This window comes from Theropithecus gelada, chromosome 2 (genome assembly GCF_003255815.1).
Source record: "Theropithecus gelada isolate Dixy chromosome 2, Tgel_1.0, whole genome shotgun sequence".
In the NCBI taxonomy this organism is placed as follows: domain Eukaryota; kingdom Metazoa; phylum Chordata; class Mammalia; order Primates; family Cercopithecidae; genus Theropithecus; species Theropithecus gelada.
Genome location: NC_037669.1, coordinates 194157785 through 194167249, shown reverse-complemented (window position 1 = coordinate 194167249; position 9465 = coordinate 194157785). Strand labels below are relative to the sequence as shown.

At 48.9% G+C, this 9465-nt stretch overlaps 1 pseudogene; it reads right to left on the bottom strand.

Moving 5' to 3' along the window:
• Positions 1–1079: 1079 nt before the first annotated feature.
• LOC112618688 lies at positions 1080–2946 on the bottom strand (annotated as a pseudogene).
• Positions 2947–9465: the final 6519 nt, after the last annotated feature.

Here is a 9465-nt window from a genome sequence, read left to right as displayed (position 1 = left end):
GTTCAGAAACCCCATCTGTGCCTCTGGAGAGACTGCCCCGAGCACACAGGCCCAGCAACCACCATCTATGGCCCCCAGAACCTAATCCCCTTCTTCATAGGGGTCAGTGCATGTGAGTATATGCCGGGTTTGATTTCTGCCCACTAGTCCCTGCCAGATATCCCACGCCCACCTCAAGAGAATGAGGCCACACAAACACACCCAGGCCGTCATGGTGATGGAGTGGCTGGGGTCCTACTTGCCCACCCTTCATTGCTGGTTCAGAGCCAGCTGCCTGACCACATTCCTACCCTCAGATGGGACTTTGGGGACATTGCCCACCAGGGTCACTGACCACTTTTAGGGCTCCAGAAATAGGGCCAGCTGGTCCCCTAGAAGTCTGGAACATGGGATAAGCCAAGGCTTGCCTTCAGAACAGGTTTTCCACCACATAGCCCCAAGGCCCAGGGCATCCCCAGGTTCATGTGAAGCCTGCCTGCCATGTCCACAGCCCCTGCCGACCCCTCCTGGAGCCACGGGAATGCTTGTTCCTGGGCACGTGACAAACCCAGATAGCTTCAGCCTTGCAGGACAACCATGCAAATCTGGCAGCTGCAGTTGGAGGGGGGCCCACAGATAGAAGTTGGAGGTGAAGCCAGATGCTATGAGAATACTTTATTAGGCAAAATCATATACTATAAAAATGCTTTAAAATGCAGCAGGAGGAGAGGTGAAGACACGAACAAGTGCGTAGTGACACATGGCAGTCAGAACACAGTAAAGAATCCACACTGCTTCCCCCCTTTACCTAGAAAAGGAAAGTTCTAGGCCTCTCCTCCTCCTCCTCAGCATATTCCTCAAACTCCTCCTCCTCGGCTGTGGCATCCTGATACTGTTGATACTCAGAAACCAGGTCGTTTATGTTGCTCTCCGCCTCCGTAAATTCCATCTCATCCATCCCCTCGCCCGTATACCAATGGAGGAAGGCCTTGCGCCGGAACATTGCTGTAAACTGCTCAGAGACACGCTTGAAGAGCTCCTGGACGGCCGTGTTGTTCCCAATGAAGGTGGCTGACATTTTTAGCCCCCGGGGCGGGATGTCACAGACGGCTGTTTTGACGTTGTGGGGGAGCCAGTCAGCGAAATAGCTGCTGTTCTTATTTTGAATGTTGAACATTTGTTCATCCACCTCCCTCATGGGCATGCGACCCCTGAAAATGGCAGCCGCCGTTAGGTAGCGGCCATGACGGGGGTCACAAGCTGCCATCATATTCCTGGCATCAAACATCTGCTGCGTCAGCTCAGCCACCGTCAGGGCCCGGTACTGCTGGCTGCCCCGGCTGGTCAGGGGGGCAAAGCCGGGCATGAAGAAATGCAGCCGGGGAAACGGGACCATGTTCACGGCCAGCTTCCGCAGGTCAGCATTCAGCTGGCCTGGGAAGCGCAGGCACGTGGTGACCCCGCTCATGGTGGCAGACACCAGGTGGTTCAGGTCACCGTAGGTGGGCGTGGGCAGTTTCAGGGTCCTGGAACAGATGTCGTATAACGCTTCGTTGTCTATACAGAAGGTCTCGTCTGCATTTTCTATGAGCTGGTGGACCGAGAGGGTGGCGTTGTAGGGCTCCACCACCGTGTCTGACACCCTGGGCGAGGGCAGGATGCTGAATGTGTTTATGATCCTGTCTGGGTACTCCTCCCGGATCTTACTGAGCAGAAGGGTACCCATCCCAGACCCCGTCCCCCCACCCAGGGAGTGGGTCAGCTGGAAACCCTGCAGGCAGTCACAGCTCTCAGCCTCCTTTCTGACAACATCCATCACTGACTCCATCAGCTCCGCGCCTTCTGTGTAGTGCCCCCTGGCCCAGTTGTTTCCGGCCCCACTCTGACCTGTAAGACAGTACAGCCCATCACTCGATGGCCAGGTATACGGTCATCAGTGGTCATCATAGTGCAAAAAGGGCCAAGTGTCATGTGAGGTGAGCGCCTCGTTCTCCCTACAGGTGGAGCAAATGAAACCCCTCCCCCAGAGTTACAGGACAGCAGCCTCCCTGTTAGAAATTAAGTCAGGAGTCAAACCTGAGACAGGCTGACCGACCTCGCTGCAGGTGGCTCCTGCCCATTTTCTGGGAAGGCAGTAGCCACAGCCCCAGCTCAGCTCCCTGCAGGGAGTTGACATCAGTAGCTCTTCACCTTGAGGAGACACCTGCCTTCCTCCCAAAGCCCCTTTAGGAGGCGGATGGAGCGACTGGGAGGATAGGAGGGTGTTCAGGGGCCCTGGATCCACGGCTCCCACGGCCATGACCTTGGGGAACTCCTAGATTTTGAGCGGCTAAGGAACCTCCCCCCAGTCCTCCCCCACAGCTCACCAAAGATGAAGCTGTCCGGCCTGAAGATCTGCCTGAAGGGCCCCGAGCGCACAGAGTCCAGGGTGCCCGGCTCCAGATCCACCAGCACAGCGCGGGGCACGTACCTGCCACCTGAGAGGGGCGGGAGGCCATGAGCCAGGGGAGGGCCGCGTTCCCAGGAGGGCGGTGGGGAAGGTCGGGGTCTCACCGCAGGCCTCGTTGTAGTACACGTCGATGCGCTCCAGCTGCAGGCGGCTGTCCCCGCGGTAGGTGCCCGCGGAGTCGATGGCGTGTTCGTCAGAGATCACCTCCCAGAACTGCGAGACGGGAGGGGCCGGACAGGCCAGGGCCAGTCACGGGGGCGCCCCAGCCCCTCTCCCACCCCCACCCTCATCCGCACCCCCATCCCTAGGCCGCCGTGTCCCTGGGTCCACCCCGGCCGCCTCGCCAGCCGCCCAGTCCCACCGCGTCCCCGGCAGGGACCCGCCCCTGCCCCCGCCACTGCTAACATCTTCCCTGGCCACCCGCAGGCCCGAGCTGGGCCCTCAGAGCCCCGGCTGCCAACCTTGGCGCCGATCTGGTTCCCGCACTGCCCGGCCTGCGTGAGCACGATCTCCCTCATGGCTAAGGCGGGATCAGGGCGGCAGGAGAAACGCGAGGAGGAGGAGCAGATGCGCAGTGACCCAGCCCGCCCTCTGCCAACGCTGAAATAGCCCCGCGCCCACCTCCCCCAGCCTCGGATTGGGCTCCCAGAATAAGCAGCAGCTTGACTTCCACACAGGTGTACCCACCTGTGCATCCCTTGGCGTTGAACGTCTGTTGGGGAGCTCAGGTGTCCCTGCTGTGGTCCTTTCCACGTTGGGGAAAGCTGGTCAGCTGGAGAACTTCCTCCCACGTCTTTACTAAGACTCAATTTCTAGCTGACCCGAAACTGAATTTTCCTCCCATGTGGGAGGGGAGGACTCTTGTTTCCATACTCACAGAGTGGCTTGCACCTGTCCTAGATTGAGGACATATTTTTGTAATCGATGAGTCTTTTCATCTATTAGGAGATCTGTGGTTAGGAAAGGCCTTCCGCATGTTAACTCAACAGGACTTCATTATAAGCTTTACTTTGGAGCAGTTCAAACCTGCAGTAAGCTATGGGTGTTAGAGATAGTCAGGCCTCTGATTTAGCTAGAGTCTTCTTTAGAGTAGGATTAGCCCTTTCACCTTTCCAGAGGACCACGGTCTCCACGCAGAGTGAAGGTCATATTGGATTCTTCAAGCTGAGGATAGGTGTTGGGATACACCTGCTGTGAAAGGTGGGCCCTTGTCACTTTGCAGGCTTTTAGATTTCCGAAACTGAGGAGTTATTTCTTCTGGCAAACATTTTTCAGGTGGGGTGGGGAATGCCTCGATCTAACCAGTGAAGGTATCAGTGAAGGTATCATTAGCAAATATTTGAATCTCCTGCAGAAAGGCATCTGAGTAAATTAGAGTTGCCAGTTCTCACCTGGATAGGTTCCTCATTTTGAACAGGTTTAACTGGAGAAGGAGAAAATTGCTGGCTGTTTGGGTCATGTCAGGCACAAAGCTCTCAGTGCTGAGTCACCTGTTTTACTGTCTTGAAAAGATTTACCCCATAAACAAATGAGACATTAACAGAAACAAATAATCTCTTCTAGGGTGAAAAGAATCATGAAAGTGCTGAATTATATTCCTGTGATTGATACTTGGCATTAGTAATTTATTACCATCCTTCAGTCAGCCAGAGGGGCCCTGGACTGAAATGCAATCCCTGGCCCATTTTTGTTCTTCAGAGTATTCTGGCCCAGTTCTATGTATGCTGACCAGCACGCGCATAAGCTTCATTGGCCCTTTCAGTGTAGGGGCCTTGGCTGTGGCATCTACAAGGGCATTTCCTTTTACATGGTCGGTCTCTCTTTTGATGTCCTCTGCAAATTAATTATAGTCACTTTTTGGCAGCAAAGCAGCATTCTAACAAGCTCAAAATCTGAATGATGTTGTATGGAAAAGCCCTTGGGGGTCAGGATTCCCACCCATTCCAAACTGCAGCCTAAGCATGAAGCACTAAAAAATCATACTTGGAATCAGTGTAAATGTTAACTTTTAAATCCTTTCCCAACTGCAGGGGCCTGGTAAGTTCAATTAACTCACCTTTTTGAGCTGACGTAGAGGCCAGCAAGGCTTGTGCCTTGACTCTCTTGTGCTGACTAATAATGGTATATCTAGCCCTCCTGTTTTCTTGATGCATAAAACAACTTGCCTCTGTTAACCACTCTTCCTTGGGATGATCAAGGGATTCATCTCTCTTAAGTCTGGCCTGCTAGAATAAATTTGTTTCATAACCTGTGACATGCTTTGGCTGTGTCCCCAGTCAAATCTTATCTTGAATTGTAGCTCCCATCATTCCCATATATCGTGGGAGGGACCCAGTGGGAGGTAATCGAATCAGGGGATGGGTCTTTCCCATGCTGTTCTTGTGACAGTGAATAAGCCTCATGAGATCGGATGGTTTATTTATTTATTTATTTTTGAGACGTAGTCTTGCTCCATTGCTCAGGCTGGAGTGCAGTAGCATGATCTCGGCTGACTGCAACCTCTGACTCCTGGGTTCAAGTGATTCTCCTGTCTCAGCCTCCCAAGTAGCTGGGATTACAGGCGCCCACCATCATGCCTGTCTAATTTTTGTACTTTTAGTATATACGGGGTTTCACCATGTTGGCCTCGATCTCCTCACCTCAGGTCATCCACTGCCTTGGCCTCCCAAAGTGCTGGGATTACAGCTGATGGTTTTATAAAGGGGAGTTTCCCTACACAAGCTCCTTTCCCTGCTGCCGTGTAAGAGATGTGACTTTGCTCCTCATTTGCCTTCTGCCATGAGTGTGAGGCCTCCCTGACCATGTGCAACTGTGAGTCAACTAAACCTCTTTTCTTTATGAATTACCCAGCCTCAGATATGTCTTTATTAGCAGCATGAGAACAGATTAATACAACCTGTATGCCAGGAAGGCTAGCAGCACCTGTGGACTCTGGCAGATAGGTAGCTGGGTTTATGGTTTGGCAGGCTTTAAGGGTTGTGTCTGAAGTGTCTAGCAATAAGGCCTGATACTTTCATAAATATTCTCCTATTATCCACTGGTGCCCATTAGCTTCTAGGACCACCGTCCCTTGTTGTGGGGTCAAAAACCTGTAGGTGCTGTTCTAATGTTAGTTTATTAGCTTTGCCTACTAGAAAAGTGGTTGCAGCAATAGCTCTAAGACATCGAGGCCACCCTGAGGCCTCCTGGTCTATCTGCTTAGAAAATTAGGCTACTGGCCTTGGAATGTCCCCCAGTTTTGGGACAAGATTACCAAGGCCTATGACTTGCTTTTTGGCCACATAGATAAAAAATGGTTCATCCAACCTGGGGACTCCCACAGCTGCAGCAGAGCCCAATTTCTCCTTGAGAGTATTGAAGGTTTGTTTGCAGTTCTAATGACATTCTAGGAGCTGTAAATCTTTCCCTTTAGTATATTATATAAAGGCTTGGCTACATGTCCAAATCTGGGCACCCATAATCAGCAGTACCCAGCTATCTCCTAAAAAAGCCCACAGTCATTTGTTGGACTGGGATCCTTGGATGACTAAAATAACTTTTTTATCTTCTAGGGATGTTGATCAGTTCTAGACGTTAAGATAGATTCCAAATATTTAAGTCTTTGAGTCAAAATCTGAGCACTGTATGGTGATACCCTGTATCTGTGAGTTCCCAGGAAATTTACCAACTTAACAGTGTTATAATGTGAGTCTTACTTAGTTGGGCTAGCAATGAGCAAGTCACCTACATACTAATAATTGTGTCTCTTTCCAACTGTAGATCTCTTAAGTCCTTAGCTAGAGCATTTTCAAATAAGTGGGGGCTATCCCAGAACCCTTCAGAGATGACTGTCCAGGTTAATTTTGAGGCTGAATGCGTATCTGGATGAGTCATTCAAAGGCAAACATATTATGAATCTGGATGCATTGAGAGGCAGAAAAATGTGTCTTTCAGACTTAAGAGTGTAAACCAGCTTGCATCCCCTGGGACTTGGTAAGTACTGGGGACAATGAGGTGTATGGAGACAACTGCATTTATTAATGCTCTAAGGTTTCTGACAAATCTGTACTTGCCATTAGGTTTTTCATCTGGTAACATGTGAGTATTGTAAGGAGACTCTCATGGCCTTAGTAACTCACACAGCAAGAATTTGGAAGCGGCCAACATGTCAGTATCGTAAAGAGATTCTCATGGCCTTAGTAACTCATGCCATTAGGCTTTTCATCTGGTGATGTGCAAGTATTGTAAGGAGACTCTCATGGCCTTGGTAACTCATAGGCAAGAATTTGGGAACAAGGGGTTGAATTTCCCCTCATGCTTCTCGCCCTAAAATGTATTGTCAAGAAGTTAAAGGTAAAGTATTTAACTTTCAAATCCTTTCCCAACTGCAGGGGCCTAGTAAGTTCAATTAACTCAGCTTTTTGAGCTGAAGTAGAGGCCAGCAAGGCTTGTGCCTCGATTCTCTTGTGCTGACTGATAATAGCATATCTAGCCCTCCTGTTTTCCTGATGCATAAAACAACTTGCCTCCGTTAACCATTCTTCCTTGGGATGGTCAAGGGATTCATCTCTCTTAAATCTGGCCTCCTAAATAAATTTGTTTCATAACCTGTGATGTGCTTTGGCTGTGTCCACAGTCAAATCTTATTTTGAATTGTAGCTCCCATCATTCCCATATATCGTCGGAGGGACCCAGTGGGAGGTAATCGAATCGGGGGATGGGTCTTTCCCATGCTGTTCTTGTGACTGTGAATAAGCCTCATGGGATCTGATGGTTTATTTATTTTTGAGACATAAAAAATAAATCCTCGAGGGTGAGGAGCACGAGGCTCAAGTTAGATTTGAATGGGGGAGGGGTTTAGTGCGTTTCCCAGAGCCTGTGTGGCCCAAACCTCAAGATTTACTTGAGACAACACCTCAGGTGGTAAATGTGACAGCTCATTCTTAACTTTTTTTTCCCCTGAGGGGTCAGGAACGAAAGTAACACTTTCTATGCTTTATGATCTGTGAGGGTGACCATCACTTGGTCTGAGTCAATAAACCTCTCCCCAGTAAGAGGTCAGGTATTCAGACAGTACTAAAAAGGCAGATGAGAAACCGAGAGCCCCTGGAAGGCAACTTAGAAGATGCAAAAAGCAGTGTTTTGGGGCTTGGCCATCATGAGAAGACAGGAGCCCCTTGTATTGAATCAGGACAGAGTCATCTGCTCTCACACCTAATAAGAAGTTAATGCTCCTACCTGCCACTTCAAGAGTCACCTGAGGCTCCTCCATCTCTCGATAGCTAATAGTCCAATGGGAGCAGAGGTAGGAAGTATCAGGCCCTACCACTTTTGAGTCTGCTGGGCTCTGATGATGGCTCCCTTGGAAGCACAGTACATTTCCTGCGGCAGTGGCCGACCTTCTTACAGAAGGCACATTGATTGATATCCAAGGTACAGTGGCCCAGAGGCACGGACTGGGACTTTTACCTTCTCACTTCCTCTGCGAGGGCCAGGGGTTAAGGGGCTGCCTCTGAAATGGTGGAGAGCACAAGGCTGCAGCTAGAAGCTGGGCCTCTTGGGGGATTTGCTTTATTTTATGTTTTCTCTGCCCTATTCCTGTGATGGAAAACTGCAGAATCCAAGTCTAAAATCTGATCCACGGGAGTCTGGAAGCCTAAGGCTGCTTTTGGTGGCTTCCTGCAGATATCAGAAGCAGACTGGGCTATAAAATAAACTCCTAGCAATGCCTGTCCCTTCTTGGACAGTGTTAGTGTATTCCCTCAAAGTCTAAATTATCCACCCTTGGAATAAGGCTAGGTTTTCATCTTTTCCCTGAGTAATTTTCCAGACTTTGTAAAAATCGAAAAGCTTTATCACACTTTTTTTATTCCTTCAAGGAGTCAAATGATCATAATTTTTTCTCTCTATATCTCACTTTCTTCCTAATTCATTTCTCTTTTCTAGATTCTAGTTCTCTTTTGGGTCCTAGTCAGGCACTGCTGTGCCTCCTACTTGATAGGTGTCATGTCCCTGGTTGCAGGCTGCCACCCTGTTAGCATGTGCACTAACCACTCCCGTAATACACTGCTTTTCTACCATGCAGCAGGTGAGCATAAATATACACAAATCTTGCCTGATCAGATCATACATCAAGGTTAGCCTCTCAAATTTGTCTATGAATTTTCCTGGAACCTCTGAAAGCTGTTTTAGTGTTTGGCTATGGCTAACTCAGACATAGAAAAGGGTCCATATACCTATATAGTGTTCCTATTATCATCTGTCACTTCCCAGAGAGGGCAAACATTCAACTTTACCAGCTGATAAGAGGCCCCACCGCATGTTGTTCTGGTGAAGCTCAGGTGTTTTGAGAGTGGGGTATGTATGTAAGACAGGACTCGAAGGGCAGGGAGAAGATGATGCCCGGACACTAGATAACTCTGGAAAACTAGAAGAAATTAATAACATGTTGCACACCTCACCAGAACTGGAAGGAGTCTGTGTTCTTATGGGGTGCTCGGACTGGCAGGGGAGAGTTCAGGCCCAGCTAAGAAAAGCCTAATATTAAGAGGCACTTGCATTAGAAGGGTAATCAATTATGTGCCATCCCTATTTTGTCTTTTCCTCCATCAAATATATAGAAGCCCATTTTAACTTTTTATCCTGACCAAGTATCAGAGAGGCCTGTATGTAAAGTATTTCCTCCCATTTAGTTTCTTAGTTTCTCTTCTATAAAACAAATTAACTGCAAAAAAGGGGAGGGGGAATGGGAAGGCTGTAACTTGTATGTTGTAATGTATTAGTCCATTTTCACACTGCTACAACAAAACTCTCTCAGGAAAAAAGTGACGTGCTGGGTTTAGAAAGTAGGGTCCAGCTGCCCTATACCAGCTCATCAAAGATGACCTTATGGTTAAGAAATGACAGAAAACTGTTAAGAAAAAGTCTCATATTCTCTATCTTGAGGCTAATTGTTTACAGGGGTTGTCATAAAAGAGGCTGTCACTAAACAGGCAGATCTGATCTTATCATGTAGGGCTGTGAAATGCCACATTTCAACTTCTAGTCATAATGATGGA